Source organism: Equus caballus, unplaced genomic scaffold (assembly GCF_041296265.1).
Source record: "Equus caballus isolate H_3958 breed thoroughbred unplaced genomic scaffold, TB-T2T haplotype2-0000561, whole genome shotgun sequence".
NCBI lineage: Eukaryota > Metazoa > Chordata > Mammalia > Perissodactyla > Equidae > Equus > Equus caballus.
In genome coordinates, this window is record NW_027221924.1 from 366,719 (window position 1) to 388,588 (window position 21,870).

At 46.6% G+C, this 21,870-nt stretch overlaps 1 long non-coding RNA gene across 1 annotated transcript in view; it reads left to right on the forward strand.

Annotated features, from left to right (window-relative positions):
- LOC138922157 (uncharacterized) overlaps nt 1-9,178 on the forward strand; it is a 41,110-nt gene extending 31,932 nt beyond the window's left edge. Inside the window, exons 3-4 of the long non-coding RNA XR_011435237.1 lie at nt 4,363-4,446; nt 9,041-9,178. This is a non-coding gene — a long non-coding RNA (uncharacterized lncRNA). The remainder of the gene's footprint in view (nt 1-4,362; nt 4,447-9,040) is intronic.
- Nucleotides 9,179-21,870: the final 12,692 nt, after the last annotated feature.

Below are 21,870 nucleotides of genomic sequence, written 5' to 3' on the forward strand. Positions count from 1 at the left end.
CATCTAGCTGCACGGGTCTGTGAGACAGGGCCATAAATCTTTCTGAGGTCTTAGCAAAGGGTCTTACAAGATCCACCATTGACATTTTTGACTCAGAGACCACTTTACTGGATTTAAAGTCCCACTGAATTGAATCTTTTACCTGAAGCCTTTTATTACTTTGGTAACTTATTGTTGTTTAAAGACTTGGAATGAGAAAGTTTTATTTTCAAACACAGTCCTGCTCTTTTATTTTTCCTTTAAATTCCACCTGAAGACTGAGAGTTCATTTTGGCTCTTCTCAAAGCTTTGTACTTTTTCATAAGAAGCTCAGAGAAGTCAGCTAGTAGCTGCAGCATTCTTCCTGGAAACCTTGTAGGCCATATCTGTGAGTTAATTAGATACCATTTCTGTTTTCCAGAACATCTCAAGCAACAGTACTGGCAAATGTTATTTCACTTTCCTCTTATATTCAATAGCAAGATCACTGTCCTTCCAGCTTTCACCAATAGTGTCCTTGGGAGCTTCCCCACCACTCCATTTCAAAGCTAATTCCACAAGTTTTAGATTTTTGTTCCAGTAGAACACCATCTCAAGAACTAGTGATACTAGTAGCACCACGTATACTATTTATAAAATAATGTCACATATCTTTCCTTATAAATAAGCTTTTTTTATTTTGGAATACTTCAAGAATTACAGAAAAGTTGCAAGATAGTTCAGGGAGTTCCCAAATACTCCATACTCAATTTCTTCCACTGTTAACGTCGTACAGTGAAATGGAACAATTGCAAAAACAAAGAAACTGGCATCGCTACATTAGTATTAACTAACTCTAGACTTTATTTGGATGTCACTAGTTTTCCCATTAATTTTCTCTTTTTGTTCCAGATTCAAATGTAGGGTACCACATTATAGTTAGTTCTCAATATCTTCCCAGTCTGTGAAAGTTTCTTAGTCTTTCCTAATCTTCTGTGACTTTGACAGTGTTTAGAAACATTGACCAATTATGTAGAATGTACCCAACTGGGGATTGTCTGATTTTTTCTTTTTTTTTTTTTATGGTTAGACTAGTATATGGTTTTTGGAAAAAATAACACACAGTACTCTTCTCCTTACATCATATTGGGTGCTACATGATATCAACAAGATTTCATTGGGGATTTTAACCTTCATCACTTAGTTAAGGTAGTGTTTGCCAAATTCATCCACACAAAACTTACTAATCGACCTTTCTATGGTATATTCTTTGGAAGCAAGTCACTACGTGTAGCCCTCCCTCAAGCAGGGCCTAGAAGGTGATTAACTTGTACCTCCTGAAAGAGGAGATGTATCCATATATTAATGTGGTTCTTCTGTCAGGAAGATTTGCTGCTTCTCCTCGTGTATTTATTTATTTAATCATTTATTTATGTTAGTATGGACTCATGAATATGTATTTTCTATTTTTGGTTATAATCCAATACTGCATTATTTATTCATTCCTCAAATTGACCCAGCTTTGTTTACCGGGTGCTCTTTCAGGTTGGCTAATGTGTTCTTTTAACGTACCCTATTCTTCTGAATTTTTTAATAAACTTATTAAAATTTTAGGATAGATGTAGGTTTACAGAAAATTTGTCAACATGGTGTAGAGAACTCACATACACCCCACATCTAGTTTTCCTATTATTTATACCTTACATTAGCATGGCATATATGTCACAATTAATAAACCAATAGTGGTATATAATTAACCAAAGTCCACACTTTATTCATATTCCCTTAGTTTTTCTCTAATGTCCTTTTTCTGTTACAAGATTCCATCCATTTAGTTGTCATATCGCTGTAGTCACATCACATTTAGTTGCAGACTGTGACAGTTTACAGAATATCCTTGAGAGTTTTGAGTAATACTGGTCAGATATTTTGAAAAATATCTCCTAGAATTTTTCTGATATAATTCTTATTTTTTTTGACTTATTTTTTGACTAGGGTAATAGGGTAATGGGTTTTGGGGAGGCCAACCACAGAGGTAAATTGCCATTCTCTTCATATCATATCAAAAGTATGTCTTACGACTATTGATCTTAACCTTGAACAATTGACTAAGAGAGTGTTGGTTAGGTTTCTATACTGTAAAGTTACTGTTTTCCCCCTTTTCTGTACTGTACTCTTTGAAGTAAGTCACTGTAATCAGCCCACACTGAAGGAGCGGAGAGTTATGCCCTCCTTCCTGGAGGAGGAAGTATCCCCTCTCCAATGGGGATCTATCTATTTTCTCCCACTAATTTATTTATTCAATCATTTATTTGTATCACTATGCACCAATGGATATTTATTTTGTACTTTAGATTATAATCCAATAATGCATTATTTATGTGGTTGTTCAAATTGTGCCAATTTGTTATTTCAGTTAGCTCCTGTGTCCCTTTGACATATTCCTTCATTTTGTTGTTTTGTGAGTTCTTCCATACTTTCTGGCACTATAAGATGTTCCAGACTCTCGTCACTTTTGTTTATGAAAAGTCAAGTCTGATTTAAGACTTTGATCTCAAATTCAATTTACATTTCATATCTTTCCCAGTCTCAAATGCAGACTTAAAACATACCTCTAGTTTAATGGCGATAGTGATTTGGGAGATAAAAGGCAAAACCTGATTTTGTGACACTTTTTAGTCCCATCCTCCTTAAGGTCAATCTCCTTTGGTGCTGGAGGTAAAGAGCGGGAGGAAACATGAACATCTCATGGAAACTGCCATTGAACATGGCAGAGTAATATCCCTGTTCCAATTTAGGCCAGATGGCCATCTTATATTTGCTGCTGGTGTTCTATACTGTTTGGGGAATGTAAACACTTCACAGTAGCCACAGACACAGATACTAGTGAAATCCACTTTTACAATCTCCAATTAAATTACAATGGAGTGGGCCCTTTGGTTTTATTCTTGTTTGTATGACAATAGTTACATCTCTCACCTTTAGCAATCTTCTAGTACATTGAGACTTTTAAACATCTTATATTTCATATATTGGAACTCAACATCACATTACCATGTAAAATACTCTCTTATACATATTTGCATGTAGCTCCATAACAATATGCAACAATCGAAACAACTATCAGAACTTGTAACCAAAGAAGTGTATATAGTGAAAATTAAGCAACATTATCATCCTTTCTTCATTAAGTTTCACTAATATAGAGAATCTGAGGCTTCTTTCACGGCTATAAGTTAAAGACAAATTCCTCATCCTACATATTGATAAAACAATTGATGAGAAATATTTTACGCTGTCATAGAGTAAGAATAGAAGTCACAGTAACAGGCATAACAACTATGTATAAATAATTATGTCATTATGTCAAAATATAGGAAATATTTATATCAAAGTTGTGATGAAACAGAATTTGGTTCAACTTAGTTAAAAATGTAAATATTAACTATATTCCAAATGTTATTACTTGGAATCTCATCATAAAGAAAATATATCTTACAGTCTAGGAATTCCATCCAGTAGAAGCACCAAAGATGATGATAAGTATATACAATTCTGATTAAAATTTATGTAAGTGAGATGAAATAGTAAGATTTGTAATTTGTGGAAATGAACCATATTTCTAAGCATTCTCACCCATTCCAATGACAGGAATGTCAGAATGCCTTGTGAAGGGCCTGGAAAAGAGGAGAGGAGAGGAGGGAGATTGGCTACAAAGGATTTGACTGTTTCTCTTTCCCACACTCACTGTAGCACCTTTTTAAAAAACACAGATTGTTTAGATGTTCAGTACACTTGAAATATTTATGTGGGCTAGGGACAATTTGAATTCTAGTTTGGAAGGCATTTGAGTGTGGAACCTTGGAGTAAAGCAAGTGATAATTAGTGAAGAGAAGAAAGAGGTGGACATTTTCAGCAGAGCATGCGGCCTATGAACAGATCTTGAGTCAGGGAATGTGGAACGTCAGAGACATAGCTAACACATACACCTCCTTCATGTCTGTCTTTCTGCTTCAGCCTCACCCTGGCAGGCACTTGTAATATAAAATAGGAGAAATATTATTAATAAAGAGAATTCTTTACCATATGGATGTACTTTGAAGAAGAATATAAAAACACCTAGTGCCTTCCTAAAATTAAGCAAGAAAATTTTGTTTTCTTTGTATGCTTGTTATAGTTCTCAGAGAAGGAGATGTTGGCAGGGTGGTGACAGGAGGAAGAATGAGAGAAGTACAAAAATGTAAGGAGCAAGCAGGGTCAGGGCACTACTTACCACTCCTTGTTAAGTAAAAACTGAACAGTAATTGAAGAAAATAGTAATAGCAGGGGCAGTAGTAGCAGTATAAGTAATGATAAGAAAAACAGAAATAACAATGACTTCTTTTCATTATTTATATGTTTTAGATGTTTTCAATAGACGACCTCACTCTAATAAACTCTATTGAACACCACTCTATTGAACACCACCAACCCTATCAACATGCTGAGGTGGGTGATAATAGTGTATACGTTTTACTGTAAATTTAGGTTTAGAGAAGTTATTGTCTTACTTAATGTTAAACACCTAACAAACGGTGGAAATGAAAAAAGAACCAAGGGACTGAGTAAATGGTTGGAACTGTCCTCACTGCGACCTGCATTACTATTACTATTAAGATTTTCTTTCTTTAATTGGTCTGCTCTATTTTTCTGGTAATGGACTCCAGGTCTCCAACTTCTCTCCCCTCCTTCTCTCTTAATTCCATCCAATCAGGCTCTTGACCTCTCATCACTCCAACGAATCTGATTTCATCAATGTCACTCATGATATACAGCTTCTTAAATTTAGTGATCTATTTGCATCCTGGTTTTATTTGATTTATTAGAAGCATCTGACACAACTCCTTTCTCCTTCTTCTACTTTTTTCACTTGACTTTCAGGACTGAATACTCTGTGGGATTTTCTCCCCTATCGCTAGAGTTGCTTCTCGGTTTCTGTGGCTGCATCCTCTTCTCTTGGGCTTTTAAACTTGCAGAGGCCTTAAGCCTAGTCCTTGCTGATCTCATTCATCCTCATGGCTTAAATACTACCTGTGTACTCACAGCTGTCAAATTTGTATCTCTAATCCACAATTCTTTTGTGAATTCCCACACTTAGGTTCTCGTACTTAAAACGTATATTCATCACCACCTGGTTGTCTCTTAGAGATCTTAAATTTAATATGTCCAAGTATAAACTCAGGATGATCTCACAAAAATCTTATCTATCTGCAGCCTTAACTATTTCAGTTGATGGAAAATTCTTCCTTCTAGTTTCTCTGGCCAAAAAAAATCTTTGTTTTACCCTAGAATCCTTTATTTATTTTTAAAACATTACGTCTAAACCATCATAAAATCATGCCAGCTCTACCTTAAAATATATTGAACTCCAACCACTTCTTCCCATTTCTACTTCTCCCGCTCTAGCCTGAGCCACCATCACCTCTCGCCTGGATTTCCATAAGAGCCTTCTACGAGTTCTTCCTAATGCCCAAGAGCTTAGACCCTGAAACACAGCTGCCAAAGTGAATCTTTTAGAACATAAATCAGATCACACCACTCTTTTGCTTAAAACTCTGTATGGCTACTCTATATTCAGCATAAAAGCCAAGATATCTGCAATGCTTATCAGTAGAGTGATCACATAATTTATGATCCAACCTAGATTAGAGAGTGAAAGAAGGACTTATAGCAATTATGACAGAAGAGTAGACATAAAAATAAGTTGGCCAGGACAAGTGGGATGTTTCCTCGCCCTACTACTGAAGTGCATGATGATTTGCCCCCATTGCCTATCTGATCTCTTCTGCCATCACTCTTCTTTGTGTTGATTCTGTTTTCATTACTCGCACTTCCTTTCTGTTCCTCAAACACACCACGCAGCCAGGCACACATCTACTTCAGGACTGGTGCTCCCACCCTGTTCTCTCCGCCTAGAATATTATCTCGAGAATTCACTAGGATTACTGGGTCCTACCCTGACCCTCTATTTAATACTGAAATCTAAACCCTCATCAACATTTCTGTAATGCTGTGAATCTTATACTGGAAAACTATGCACATAACAAAGTGCTGAGTATATTGTAAAAAATAAATGCTAGCTATTATCATCAGTAGCATCATTATAACTAGATATTCCTTTGGTAAATCAATAAATTTTGAAAAGCTTTAAAGAATGGCAGATACAAAGTATGGCAGCTACATTGGTATGTTTACCTAATTATTAATATGCTATTAATGCTCAGAATACCTAGAAATGGGTTTAGAGATGGATACAAGCCATTTGACTTTGAACAGTAAGATCTAGGTATACCACGTTAGAATCAGGATAGTGCTAACTCTGATATATATCCATATATGTGATTTGTAAAATACATATTTTTTAAAAAGTAAATACAGAGTTTTACAAGATATTTTCTTAAACAATCAAATATTCTGCACTACAGCCTTTAAAAATTTGCATAGCCTTTTCATGTCCTGAAAGAAAGAGTCATACAGTGTGGGCTTTATCAATCTGTATTTTTCAGAAGTATTCTAAACATACTCATCAATCCACCACAGACAACCTACTACCTAAACACCTTTCCCTTTTTTTTGTAATTTCAGATAAACTCAAGAACACTAAAATAATAACAATAACGTACCAATGAAAATACTAATAGTATCTTCCTCCAGGCAAATATTTTAAAAATAGGAATAAGCATTTTATAAAGTCTGTTCTTTTTAGAATTACAAATAAAATTTGTTTGAAAATAGATATTTAGATAGATAGTTGTATATGTAATGTGCACAATGTATATTAATATTGAATGACTAATCTCCTGTCTGAGATTTCCATAAGTAAAAGGGAATGCTGGCTGTGTTAGGCAGGGTTCTCCAGGGAAACAGAACCAGCAGGATATAGAGATAGAGACAGAGGCAGAGACAGAGATAGAGGTGTACAGAAAGAGATTTATTATGAGGGATTGGCTCATGTGATTATGGAGGCTGAGAAGTTCCATGATCTGTAGCCTGCAAATGGGAAGCCCAGGAAAACTGGTGGTGTAGTTCTAGTCCAAATTTGAAGAGCTGAGGAACTGGAGAGGCAATGATGTAAGTCCCAATCTTAGTCCAAAGGCTCAAAAACCAGGGGTGCTGAAATTCAAGAGCAGGAGAAGACAGATGTCCCACCTCAACAGAGAACAAATTTGCCCTCCGCTACCTTTTTGTTCTATTCAGGCCCCCAAGGTATACAATGATGCCTACCCACATTGGTGAGGATGATCTTTTTCACTCAGCCTACTGATTCAAATGCTAATATCTTCCAGAGACACCTTCATAGACACACCCACAAATAACGTTTTACCAGCTCCCTGGGCATCCCTTAGTCCAGTTGAGTTGTCACAAAAAATTAACCATCATTGCTGAGCAGTGATCTCTTTCTAAATTAGTGATTAGTTTATTCAGCAAACATCTGCACAAAACCTATAATATGAAAGCAATGTACTAATATATTTATTCCTTTAGTTTACTAGATTTACAACATAATTTAAACCAGCTGGTTACCTTCTATCTTCTATTCATCAAAATCTAATCGTACCATGTAATATTTTTCCTCCATAAGGGGAATTACATTCTCGGATGCTTCACTAGATGATTTTTAAGGCACTTGAATCTACTTGTTGCCTAACATTCTACAGGGTTCAATCTGGACCATTCCTGGGAACTCCTACAAAGTCTTATAACTTTTCTGGGAAATTAAGCTATAGTGTCCTAACTAAGAAGATTATTTTGAGGACAAGCATAACATGGGCTTCTCCTTTTACTTGTCTGAATACTACACATTATCACAAGGTTATGGAAATTGTTCAGTAAATAAATATCCACAATGTGAAAGTGATAAAGAAATGCAGATTTCAATTTCCATTATTCCTTTGAATATTAAATATCATCTCTGTCCGACTTCTTTCGAAAGAGGTCCTCAGAGTTATCAGAGGACATAGGTAAGTGTTTTTTCTCCTTTGAAGCGAGGTACCACGGCATAAGTGAAGCAATGTGTAATTCAAGATTAGGAAATTTGCGCTAAAATTTTGCCTTTAATGTTGTCTTATGCTGTAGTCTTAGACGAGTTAACTCAAAGTGGAGGTGAAAGGATAATGATTCCTTGAGAATTTTTGTGAAAATGAATTGAGATGGGATATCTAACCCTCAGATTACAGGGCAAATAGTTATTGCTGTTTACCCTCTGGGCACATTTTAACTTCATATAATTTTATGTCATTTTACAAGGAATTTACAAATATCATAAAGACTTACTGAAATCAACTTTATTAAATATTAATACATTTTAAATATAGTAAAACTATTTTAATCAGTAAATTTTTGTCCATAGACATCACTGGAGATGAAAGAATACTTTCATCTTTTAACAATGTGGGACTGTCCAGATTTTTATTTCAAACTGTTGCGTGAAGTACTTTCCTTTGAAGGACTAACTGGAGGAGAATACTGTATTTCCATTTTTTTTTCCTTGGAAATACATTGTTTAGGGATCAATTCTTAAGTTTGAGAAAATTTATTTAAAATATCGTCATCTGAAGACACATAGTCTGATTTCATTAATATGAAAATTTCATCGTACAGTTAGAGCCTAAGTGCTGCAATCTTTTCCTTTACATTCATTCATTCTTCTGATCGTATTCACCTTATGGCTATGGAATGTGAAATTTCTTCTCTTTGTCATCATGGTTGGAAAATAAAAACTTCTAATTCTCATATTGAGTGGATCTGAAAGCAAACTACAGAGATGCTGCCCCTAGTATTTTCTAACACTTTCTTAAAAGATGATGCAATAGTTGGATAACACAATAAAAACACAGAAAAATAACAATTTATTCCACTCTTGTGTCCTCCTCCTAAGTGATCTCACCATTCTTTTGTTTTCTTATTACTTATCTTTTTTCAGCTTAGTTGGAATAACTGATGAGTAATCATGAGTAATGATGGAAGAATTCTTAAGATGATGAATTAGAAAAATGTTTCAAATACAGAGAAAATAAAATCATGATCTCATAATTCATTTTAGATTCTTTACAGAATCCAATGGACCAAAATGATAATCGCAAGGGAGTATGAATTATATTCTACGAAAAAAGGTAAAGGCTATTTTTGTTCTTTGGAAGGACTCAAAGAATAAAAGTCATGAAATATGGACCCTTGAAAACAGAGTTGTTCAAAAGAGAAACTGAAAAGCTAAAATCGATCCAGTGATCCTAATGTTTACCAACGGTTAATCAACTTGGCACACCATATATGTTCAATAAAAATCAGCCTTATTTTCTTTTTCTAAACGACGTCTTGATTTCTTGAACCCTGAAGAAAGAAGGGTTTGGATTTTGGAAGATAGTAGAAAGAAGAAAGCAATAGAGGCAATATGTGCATCTATATATTTAAACAGTGTAAACTGTAAAATAGTAAATAGTATTTAATGTGCGTACATACATACATATATGCATGCATACAGTATATATGAATTTACATATACACACATACACACACACACCATCTCCACTCTTTAAACTGATGCCACAAAATGCGCATTTTCATAAATACCGTTTTAAGATATTAGAGTGGTTTGGCTATAATATCGGCTACTTCACTAGAATTTATTTAAGATTGTCATAAATTAAACCAAAAAAAAATATCAAGAGTAGGATCTCTTATTTGGGGGGAACGTAATGCATTAGGATGAGGCATACTGGTTTTGAAATATATCAGTCTTGGAGAATTGAAGCAACTCACTAAGGTGAATTCACTGAAATAAACTGTATTAGTGGAAGAGGAAATCACGATGTGAACACTAGCTGAAATCTGAAAATTGGGTAAAAGTGGCAGCCCGCCGCGCTGCTCAGCCCTGGGGTCCCTCACGCCACTCAGGCGGCCGACCAAAAGAGTGGGTCAAAGTGGCAGCCCGCCGCGCTGCTCAGCCCTGGTGGACACACCCCACTCAGGCGGGCGACCGCCAGAGTAGGTCAAAGTGTCAGCCCACCGTGCTGCTCAGCCCTGGGATCCCTCAACCCACTCAGGCGGCCCACCGCCAGAGTGGGTCAAAGTGTCAGCACGCATTGCTGCTCAGCCCCTGGGGCCCTCCCCCACACTCAGGTGCCCAACCAGCAGAGTGGGTCAAAGTGGCAGCCCGCCACGCTGCTCATCCCTGGGGGACCTTTCCCCACCCATGCGGCCGACCGCCAGAGTGGGTCAAAGTGGCAGCCCTCCAAGCATTGGCGGGCCCGACCCCCACTCAAGCGGCCCATAGCTAGAGTGGGAAAAAGTGGCAGCCCGCCGCGCTGCTCAGCCCTGGCGGCCACCCCCCACTCAGGCGGCCGACCGCCATAGTGGGTCAAAGTGGCAGCCCGCCGCGCTGCTCATCCCTGGGGTCCCTCACCCCACTCAGGCGGCCGACAGCCAGAGTTGGTCAAAGTGGCAGCCCGCCAAGCTGCTCAGCCCTGGCGGCCCCAACCCCACACAGGAGGCCGACCGCCAGAGTGGGTGAAAGTGGCAGCTCGCCGCGCTGCACAGCCCTGCGGGCCGGACCCCCACTCAGGCGACCGACCGCCAGAGTGGGTCAAAGTGGCAGCCCGCCGAGCTACTCAGCCATGGCGGACCCTCCCCCACTCAGGCGGCCAACCGCCAGAGTGGGTCAAAGTGGGAGCCCGCCGCGCTGCTCAGCCCTGGGGGCCCTCCCTAACCACTCAGGTGGCCGACCGCCAGAGTGGGTCAAAGTGGCAGCCCGCTGGGCTGCTCAGCCCTGGGGGCCCTCTCCCCACTCAGGAGTCTGACCGCCAGAGTGGGTCAAAGTGGCAGCCCGCCGCGCAGCTCAGCCCTGGGGGTCCAACCCTGACTCAGGCGGCAGACCACCAGAATGGTGAAAGTGGCAGCCCGCTGCGCTGCCCAGCCCGGGCGGGCCCCCCTCTACTCAGGCGGCCGACAGCCAGACTGGGTCAAAGTGGCAGCCCGCCATGCTGCTCACCCCTGGCGGCCACCGCCAACTCAGGTGGCCGACCACCAGAGTGGGTCAAACTGGCAGCCTGCCGCGCTGCTCAGCACTGGGGGCCCCACTCCCACTCAGGCGGCCGACCGCCCGAGTGGGTCAAAGTCGCAGCCCGCAGCGCTGCTCAGCCCTGGGGGCGCCACACGTAGTCTGGCGGCCGATGGCCACAGTGGCTCATAGTGGCAGCCCACCGCGCTGCTCAGCCCTGGGGTCCCCGCCCCCCACTAAGGCGGCCGACCGCCAGAGTGGGTCAAAGTGGCAGCCCACGGCGCTGCTCAGCCCTGGGGGTCCCACGCCCACTCAGGCGGCCGACCGCCAGAGTGGGTCAAAGTGGCAGCCCGCCGTGCAGCTCAGCCCTGGCTGCCCCAGCCTGACTGAGGTGGCAGACCGCCATAGTGGGTCAAAGTGGCAGCCCGCCGCGCAGCTCAGCCCTGGGGGCCCTCCTCCCACTCAGGCCGCCGACCGCCAGAGTGGGTCAAAGTGGCAGCCCGCCATGCTGCTCAGCCCTGAGGGCCCTCCTCCCACTCAGGTGGGCGACAGCCGGCGTGGGTCAAAGTGGCAGCCCGCAGCACTGCTCAGCCCTGGGGGCGCCCCACCTAGTCTGGCGGCCGATCGCCACAGTGGCTCATATTGGCAGCCCACCCGCTGCTCAGCCCTGGCGGGCACCCCCCACTCAGGCAGCCGACCGCCAGTGTGGGTCAAAGTGGCAGCCCGCCGCGCTGCTCATCCCTGGGGTCCCTCACCCCACTCAGGCGGCCGACCGCCAGACTGGGTCAAAGTGGCAGCCCGCCGCGCTGCTCAGCCCTGGGGTCCCTCCCCCCACTCAGGCAGCCGACCGCCAGTGTGGGTCAAAGTGGCAGCGTGCCCGCTGCTCAGCCCTCGGGGCCCCACCGCAATTCAGGCGGCCCACCGCCAGTGTGGGAAAAAGCCACAGCCCGCCGCGCTGCTCAGCCCTGGGGGCCCCTCCCCCACTCAGGCGGACGACCGACAGGGTTGGTCAAAGTGACAGCCCGCGGCGTTGCTCAGCCCTGGGGTCCCTCTCCCCACTCAGGCGGCCGACCGCCAGTGTTGGTCAAAGTGGCAGCCCGCCGCGCTGCTCAGCCCTGGGGGCCCCAACCCCTATCAGGCGGCAGACGGTCAGAGTGTGAAAAACTGGCAGCCTGCCGTGCTGCTCAGCCCTGGGGGCCCTTCCAACCCACTCAGGCGGCCGACCGATAGAGTGGGAAAAAGTGGCAGCCTGTCGCGCTGCTCAGCCCTGGCCGCCGCACCGCACTAAGGCGGCCGATCACCAGGCTGTGTCAAAGTGGCAGCCCGCCGCGCTGCTCAGCCCTGGGGGGCCTCCACACCCACTCAGGCGATGGACGGCCAGAGTGGACCAAAGTGGCAGCCTGCCGCGCTGCTCAGCCCTCGGGCCTCTCCCCACCCACTCAGGGGGCAGACCGCCAGCGTGGGTCAAAGTGGCAGCCCGCCGCGCTGCTCAGCCCTGGGGTCCCTCACCCCACTCAGGCGGCCGACAGCCAGAGTGGGTCAAAGTGGCAGCCCGCTGCGCTGCTCAGCCCTGGGGGACACAACCTGACTCAGGTTGCAGACCGCCAGAGTGGGTCAAAGTGACAGCCCGCCGCGCTGCTCAGCCCTGGCGTCCCCAACCCCACACAGGAGGCCCACCGCCAGAGTGGGTCAAAGTGGCAGCAAGCATTGCTGCTCTGCCCCTGGGGCCCTCCCCCACACTCAGGTGCCCAACCAGCAGAGTGGGTCAAAGCGGCAGCCCACCGCGCTGCTTAGCCCTGGCGGCCCTCCCCCTCCACTCAGGCGGCCGACCGCCAAAGTGGGTCATAGTGGCAGCCCGCCGCGCTGCTCAGCCCTGGGGTCCCTCTCCCCACTCAGACGGCCGTCAGCCAGAGTGGGTCAAAGTGGCAGCCCGCCGCGCTGCTCAGCCCTGTTGCCCTCCTGACCCACTCAGGCGGCCGACCGCCAGAGTGGGTCAAAGTGGCAGCCTGCCGCGCTGCTCAGCCCTGGCGTCCCCAACCCCACACAGGAGGCCCACCGCCAGACTGGGTCAAAGTGGCAGCTCGACGCGCAGCTCAGTCCGGGCGGGCCCCCCTCTACTCAGGCGGCCGACAGACAGACTGGGTCCAATTGGCAGCCCGCCGCGCTGCTCAGCCCTGGCGGCCACCGCCCCACTCAGGGGGCGCACCGGCAGAGTGGCTCAAAGTGGCAGCCCGATGCCCTGCTCAGCCCTGGCAGCCACCCCCCACTCAGGCGGCCGACCGCCTTTGTGGGTCAAAGTGGCAGCCCGCCGCGCTGCTCAGCACTGGGAACCCCACTCCCACTCAGGCGGCCGTCAGCCAGAGTGGGTCAAAGTGGCAGCCCGCCGCGCTGCTCAGCCCTGTGGCCCTCCTGACCCACTCAGGCGGCCAACCGCCAGAGTGGGTCAAAGTGGCAGCCCGATGCCCTGCTCAGCCCTGGCAGCCACCCCCCACTCAGGCGGCCGACCGCCTTTGTGGGTCAAAGTGGCAGCCCGCCGCGCTGCTCAGCACTGGGAACCCCACTCCCACTCAGGCGGCCGTCAGCCAGAGTGGGTCAAAGTGGCAGCCCGCCGCGCTGCTCAGCCCTGTGGCCCTCCTGACCCACTCAGGCGGCCAACCGCCAGAGTGGGTCAAAGTGGCAGCCTGCCGCGCTGCTCAGCCCTGGGGGACCTCTCCACACTCAGGCGGCCGACTGTGAGAGTGGGTCAAAGTGGCTGCACGCCGCGCGGCTCAGCCCAGGGGACACAACCTGACTCAGGTTGCAGACCGCCAGAGTGGGTCAAAGTGGCAGCCCGCCGCGCTGCTCAGCCATGGTGGCCACACCCCACTCAGGCAGCCCACCGCCAGAGTGGGTCAAAGTGTCAGCCCACCGTGCTGCTCAGCCCTGGGGTCCCTCACCCCACTCAGGCGGCCGACAGCCAGAGTGGGTCAAAGTGGCAACCCGCCGCGCAGCTCAGCCCTGGGGGACACAACCTGACTCAGGTTGCAGACCGCCAGAGTGGGTCAAAGTGTCAGCCCGCCTTGCTGCTCAGCCCTGGGGGCCCTCCCCCCACTCAGGCGCCCGACCGCCAGAGTGGATCAAAGTGGCAGCCCCACCCCCACTCAGGCGGCTGACAGCCAGAGAGGGTCAAAAAGGGAGCCCGCCGCGCTGCTCAGCCCTGGGGTCCCTCACCCCACTCAGGCAGCCGACAGCCAGAGTGGGTCAAAGTTGCAACCCGCCGCGCAGCTCAGCCCTGGGGGCCCAACCCTGACTCAGGCGGCAGACCACCAGAATGGTGAAAGTGGCAGCCCGCTGCGCTGCCCAGCCCGGGCGGGCCCCCCTCTACTCAGGCGGCCGACAACCAGACTGGGTCAAAGTGGCAGCCCGCCGTGCTGCTCACCCCTGGCGGCCACCGCCTACTCAGGTGGCCCACGCCAGAGTGGGTCAAACTGGCAGCCTGCAGCGCTGCTCAGCACTGGGGGCCCCACTCCCACTCAGGCGGCCGACCGCCCGAGTGGGTCAAAGTCGCAGCCCGCAGCGCTGCTCAGCCCTGGGGGCGCCCCACGTAGTCTGGCGGCCGATCGCCACAGTGGCTCATAGTGGCAGCCCACCGCGCTGCTCAGCCCTGGGGGTCCCACGCCCACTCAGGCGGCCGACCGCCAGAGTGGGTCAAAGTGGCAGCCCGCCCTGCTGCTCAGCCCTGGGGCCCCTCCACCACTCAGGCGGCCGACCGCCATAGTGGGTCAAAGGGGCAGCCCGCCGCGCAGCTCAGCCCAGGGGACACAACCTGACTCAGGTTGCAGACCGCCAGAGTGGGTCAAAGTGGCAGCCCGCCGCGCTGCTCAGCCCTGGTGGCCACACCCCACTCAGGCGGCCCACCGCCAGAGTGGGTCAAAGTGTTAGCACGCATTGCTGCTCAGCCCCTGGGGCCCTCCCCCACACTCAGGTGCCCAACCAGCAGAGTGGGTCAAAGTGGCAGCCCACAGCGCAGCTCAGCCCTGGGGGCCCTCCCCCCACTCAGGCGCCCGACCGCCAGAGTGGGTCAAAGTGGCAGGCCGCCGCCCTGCTCAGCCCTGGGGGCCCCACCCCCACTCAGGAGGCCCACCGATAGAGTGGGAAAAAGTGGCAGCCTGTCGCGCTGCTCAGCCCTGGCCGCCACACCCCACTAAGGCGGCCGATCACCAGGCTGTGTCAAAGTGGCAGCCCGCCGCGCTGCTCAGCCCTGGGGGGCCTCCACACCCACTCAGGCGACGGACGGCCCGAGTGGATCAAAGTGGCAGCCCGCCGCGCTGCTCAGCCCTTGGATGCCCCCCACCCACTCCGCCGGCCGACAGCTGGAGTGGGTCAAAGTGGCAGCCCGCCGCGCTGCTCAGCCCTGTCGCCCTCCTGACCCACTCAGGCGGCCGACCGCCAGAGTGGGTCAAAGTGGCAGCCCGCCGCGCTGCTCAGCCCTGGGGGACCTCTCCACACTCAGGCGGCCGACTGCCAGAGTGGGTCAAAGAGGCACCCCGCCGTGCTGCTCAGCCCTGGGGCCCTCATCACCCACTCAGGCGGCCGACCGCCAGTGTTGGTCAAAGTGGCAGCCCGCCGAGCTGCTCAGCCCTGGGGGACCCAAGCCCACTCAGGCGGCCGCCCGCTACAGTGGGTCAAAGTGGCAGCCCGCCGCGCTGCTCAGCCCTGGGGGCCCCACCCCCAGTCAGGCGGCCCACCCCCAGAGTGGGAAACAGTGGCAGCCTGCCGCGCTGCTCAGCCCTGGGGGCCATCCCCACCCACTCAGTCGGCGGACCACCAGAGTGGGTCAAAGCAGCAGCCCGCCGCGCTGCTCAGCCCTGGGGGCCCTTTCCCCACCCAAGCGGCCGACCGCCAGAGTGGGTCTAAGTGGCAGCCCTCCGAGGTGCTGAGCATTGGCGGGCCCGACCCCCACTCAAGCGGCCCATAGCCAGAGTGGGAAAAAGTGGCAGCCCGCCGCGCTGCTCAGCCCTGGCGGCCACCCCCCACTCAGGCGGCCGACCGCCAGTGTGGGTCAAAGTGGCAGCCCGCCGCGCTGCTCAGCCCTGGGGGCCCAACCCTGACTCAGGCGGCAGACCACCAGAATGGTGAAAGTGGCAGCCCGCCGCGCTGCCCAGCCCGGGCGGGCCCCCCTCTACTCAGGCGGCCGACAGCCAGACTGGGTCAAAGTGGCAGCCCGCCGTGCTACTCATCCCTGGGGGACCCACGCCCACTCAGGCGGCCGACCGCCAGAGTTGGTCAAAGTGGAAGCCCGCCGAGCTTCTCAGCCCTGGCGGCCCCACCCCGACTCCGGAGGCCGACTGCAAGAGTTAGTCAAAGTGGCAGCCCGCTGCGCTGCTCAGCCCTGGGGTCCGTCTCCCCACTCAGGCGCCCGCCCGCCAGCGTGGGTCAAAGTGGCAGCTCGCCGCGCTGCACAGCCCTGGGGACCGGACCATCACTCACGCGGCCGACCGCCAGAGTTGGTCAAAGTGGCAGCCCGCCAAGCTGCTCAGCCCTGGGGGCCGCACTCCCACTCAGGCGGTCGTCAGCCAGAGTGGGTCAAAGTGGCAGCCCGCCTCGCTGCTCAGCCCTGGCGGCCCGCCCACACCCACTCAGGCTGCCGACCACCAGAGTGGGTCAAAGTGGCAGCCCACCGTGCTGCTCACCCCTGGTGGCCCCCGCCAACTCAGGTGGCCGACCGCCAGAGTGGGTCAAAGTGGCAGCCCGCCGCGCTGCTCAGCACTGGGGGCCCCTCCCCCACTCAGGCGGCCGAAGGTCAGAGTGGGAAAAACTGGCAGCCCGCCGCGCTGCTCTGCCCTGGAGGACCCACGCCCACTCAGGCGGCCGCCCACCAGAGTGGGTCAAAGTGGCAGTCTGCCGCCCCGCTCAGCCCTGGGGGGGCCCCCACTCGGGCGGCCGATGGCGCAAGTGAGTAAAGTAAAAGTGGCAGCCCGCCGCGCCGCTCAGCCACGGGGCCCCCACTCAGGCTGCAGACTGTGTAAATGGCAGCCCCTGTGGCTGGGAAGTGCTTTGCATCTACAGAAGCCTCTGGAACTAGGGCTATGTTCTATATATTATACAGAATCCAGCACGAAATGTTCATCCAAGAACCCATGCAAAAGACGCCCATCCTATTCTGCTGTCTGCCTTCTAGAGGGAAACACTATTCCGATTCCCCTGGGTTTTTTTGTTTGGTTTTTTTTGATACCTCTTTGTTGCTAAAATCCCACAGGTAGATTTTCTTAACACTATATTTTTAATATTATTTTAGAACATTATCAAAAGTATAAAACTGTACATTTTCTGTTTTGATTTGTGTTTTCATTGAATATTGTTTCTAGATTTAACAGCTTTGTTGAGGTATAACTGATATAGAAAGAACGGCACATATTTAATGTGTACAATTTGTTTAATTTAGATGTATGAGAATAGCCCAATCAATGTAATAGCCATATCCAACAACTTCCAGAGCTTCCCTCTGTCCCTTTGTGGGCTTTTTGTTTTGTTTCGTGTGTGACATTTATTTTCTTGGTGGTAAGAACACTTACCATGAGATCCACCCTCTTAACAAATGTTGCAGTGTTCTGTGCTGCCATACCATATTGTTAACTATAGACCCTGTGTTGGGCATATCTCTAGAATCCATTCATCTAGTACAACTGAAACTTTGTATTCACTGAATAATAACTCCCCGTTTCCCCCCAAAGCCTCTGGCAACCTCTATTGTATTTTCTATTTCTATGAGTTTAAGTATTTTAGACATTTCACTTAAGTAGATTCATGTAATGTCTGTCCTTCTCTGACTGGCTCCAGGGTCATCCATATTGTCACAAATTTCAAGATTTTATTCTTTTTCAAGACTGAATAAGATGCTGTTGTACGTATACATAACATTTTCTTTATCTCTTCATAGGATGATGAGTTATTTTTATATCTTGGCTATTGTGTATAGCGCTGCAATGAACACGAGAATGCAGATATCTCTTCGAGATACTAGTTTCATTTCCCTGGTACATATACCAGAGATGAGATTTATAGATCATACGGTATTCTATTTTGAATCTTCTGAGTAATCTCGGTGCTGCTTTCCATAGCAGTTGCACCATGTTACATTCATACCAACAGTATATGGGGATTATAATTTCTCCACAACCTTGCCAACCCATTATCCTTTGTTTTTTTTTTTTATAGAAAACATTCTAACAGGTGTGAGGTGATATCTCATTTTAGTCCTGATTTGCCCTTTCCTGGTAATGAGTCACATTAAGCATCTTTTCATATACCTGTTCATTTGTCTTCTTTGCAGAAATATCTATTCAAGTTTTTTGCCTATTTCTTAATTGAACATTTTTTGTTTTTGCTATTGAGTTGTAGGATTTCCTTGTATATTTTGGAAAATACATGATTTGCAAATTTTTTTTTCTGTTTTGTAGGTTGCTCTTTCATTCTGTTGATTGTTTCCTTTGCCCTGAAGAAGCTTTTCAGTTTGATATAGTCCCATTTGTCTATTTTTGCTTTTGTTTTCTGGGCTTTTTGTGTTATATCCAAATAATCTTTGCCAAGACTTATGTCAAGAAGATTTACCCTGCTTCTCCTAGTTGAACAGTTTCATGGTTTATGTTTAAAGCTTTAATTCATGTTGAGTTGATGTTTGTGTATGACGTACAGTAGGGAAGGCCTAGCCAGCGCAAGTAGGCAAGAAAAAGAAATAAAGAGAATCCAAATTGGAAAGGAAGAAGTAAAATTATTTGTTTGAAGATGACGTGATCTTATATGTAGAAAGCCCTGAGGACTATACAAAATTAATACAAAAACATTATTAGAATAAGTGCGCTCAGTAAAGTTGCAGGGCACAAAATCAACATACGAACGCCAGTTGCTTTTATATACACGAACAATGAGCCATCTGAAAAAGATGCTTTTAAAAATCCAATTTACAATAGCATCAAAAATAATAAAATACTGAGGAATAAATTTAACCAAGGGGGTGAAAAATATGTACACTGAAAATGATAAGTTAATGATGAAAGAAATTTAAGAAGCCACAAATACATGGAAAGGTATCTCATGTTAATGAATTCAAAGACTTAATATTGTCAAAATGTCTATAGTAGCCAAAGCAATCTACACATTCAGTGCTATCACCATCAAAATCCCAGTGGCATTCTTTACAGAAATAGAAAAGGCAATTCTAAAATCTTGGCAGACCTACAAAAGACCCAGAACAGTCAAAGCAATCTTGAGAAAAAAGAACAAAGCTGGAGGCATCACAATTCCTGATTTGAAAATATATTGCAAAACTAAGTAATTAAAACCATACGGTACTTGCATAAAGACAGACGTTATAGACTCATGAACAGAATAGAGAGCCTAGTAATAAACCCATGGATATGAGGTTAGCTAATCTTTGACATGGGTGCCAAGAACACACGATGGGGCAAAGACAGTCTCTTCAATAAATGAAGTTGGGAAAACTGGATAGCCACATGTAAAAATTTTGTTTCTAGAGTTGTTCAGTATTATATATATATATATAGGCATAAACCAAGATTTTCATATCCATTCTTTTTTTTAATAGAAATCAGTGGTGTTGTCTCTATTCCTCACAATGGTGTTATGAATATTCTTATAAAAGTCTCTTGGTACCTATGTACAAAAGATCTCTTAAGTAATTCCATAACACAGAATTATTGTGTTGAAGAATAGGCAAATGTTTAGCTGTAAAAAATAGTGCCAGACTATTTTCTTGAAGTTAAATTCCACCTCCCCAGCAGTGGGTAAGAATTATCTTTTAGGCTTATCTTTGATAAAACGTTATTTTCAAGATTTTAAAATATTTTCTATGCATTTCCTATCAGACTGATTTGTTTTTATTAGTTTACAGAAGTTACTTATAATTTATGGATGATAATTCTTTATTTGCCTCTCTGTTATTTACTTTTCAATTGCTTTGTAAACATATAGATTCTTGAAACATTTGAGAAATTTTTTGCTAGCTACGTATGACCAACTTTGCTTAAAATTTTCCATTTTTTGGGATTAATACTCCTTATACTGTATTTGTTTCATTCAGTATTTTATGCATGTCTAAAATATTCAAGCTTGTTCCATTTGTTGTTTAAATGATCTCTATTTATGTGTAAAGTATTTATTCAGGCTTGACTGACCTATCAATAAACTGTGGTGGTATTTGCAATCTGCGGTGTGTAAATGTCAACCACTCTTTTGTTTTTTCAACTCTGTAGTTACTTCACATGTTAGGTACATAGTAATTTATAGTCAATTATATTCATGATGTAGTGTATCATTTAATGATAGTTTTATTTTTTTCTTAGAATTTATTTTGTGGGATGCTGATATAGCCACCCATATCAGAATGTTTGTGTTGTGCCATCAACATGTTTTGTCCTGGGGCACAGTGGTTAAGTTCCCACATTCCACTTCAGCAGCCCGGGGTTCCTTGGTTTGAATCCTGGGTGTGGACCTATATACTGCTTGTCGAGCCATGCTGTTGCAGGCATCCCACATGAAGTAGAGGAAGATGGGCATGGATGTTAGTTCAGGGCCAGTCCTCCTCTGTGAAAAGAGAAGGATTTGTGGCAGGTGTTAGCGCAGGGCTAATCTTCCTCAAAATTAAAATTAAAAAATAAATAAATAAAGTTTTGTTCTATGGGCTAGAAGACACACCTTACACACACCCGTGCGACTGACTCCAGGCCCAGCCTTTAACCACAGTGCAGATATTTGTACCTGCTCCCAGGAGAGCTCAGTCCTCACTGAGCACTTAGTGTGGATCACCACTAATGTTTGTTTTACAAATTTACATTAATTTTTGGCCACCTGTAATTGCTCCAAATTTCTTTTAGCCCAGCCACACAAGAAAAATGACTCTTTAGGCTGCACTTAATGTTTTTGCTGCGGGAACAACACTCTTCTCCATGCAGACCTCCAGACCTTTACTTGGCTGCTCAGTGCTGCTTTCTTTGCCCCTTTTTATGTATACTATGGCTGGCTCACTCTCTACACCTCTAGAGTCTTTTCACTTGGGGTTGAAGTTTGAAAATTCAGTGTCTTAGTTTTGCTAAAACAGATCTGTGTTTATGTTTCCCACTCTCATTGCTCTGGCATGATTTTCAAGAAGAGAGTGATAATGCCGCCTTTTTTGTTGTTGTTGAGGAAGATTCATTCTGACCTAACATCTGTGCCAATCTTCCTCTGTTTTGAACGTGGGTCGCCGCCACGGCATGACGGCTGATGAGTGGTGTGTGTCCATGTGCAGGAATCGAACCTGGGAACCTGGGCAGCCAAATCAGAGCACTCTGAACTTTACCACTACCTCGTGGGGGAGTCCCCCAACTTTATATTGTAGTAGTAAAAGTCAAAACCCTGGCTATTTCCTGTTCCTTTCAACAATTGTGCCAATTCCCAAGAACTGAGCAAGTGCTTAAAAAAATGACAAAACTATGGGGGCTAAAACCTATTGGGAATTATATATACCTTGCCATTCCCCCAAAATAATGGCTGGCATCTCTACAATGTAGTCTGGAATTTGCAAATTAATTTAAGACAATGCATAAAATCTAACTATAAAAGATACTATCTTAATAGATAATTTGATTGAAAGGATATTAGGGTTAAATACGAAAGCTCTGGAGGGCTGAGATTTATTGAGGAAACTTTAAAAAAATCCTATGATTTTAATGTTCAGTAAGTTTAATCCATTTTAACAATATTTTCCTTCTGTAGAAAGAATCCCAGATCTACATTGACCCTCAAAAACTGCTCAATGTCTAATTTTAGCCATGTATTAGGTGTGGGGGAAGAATAAAAATTACTGTGAGCACTCTGAGGTGAAAATGTTTTTCTGAACA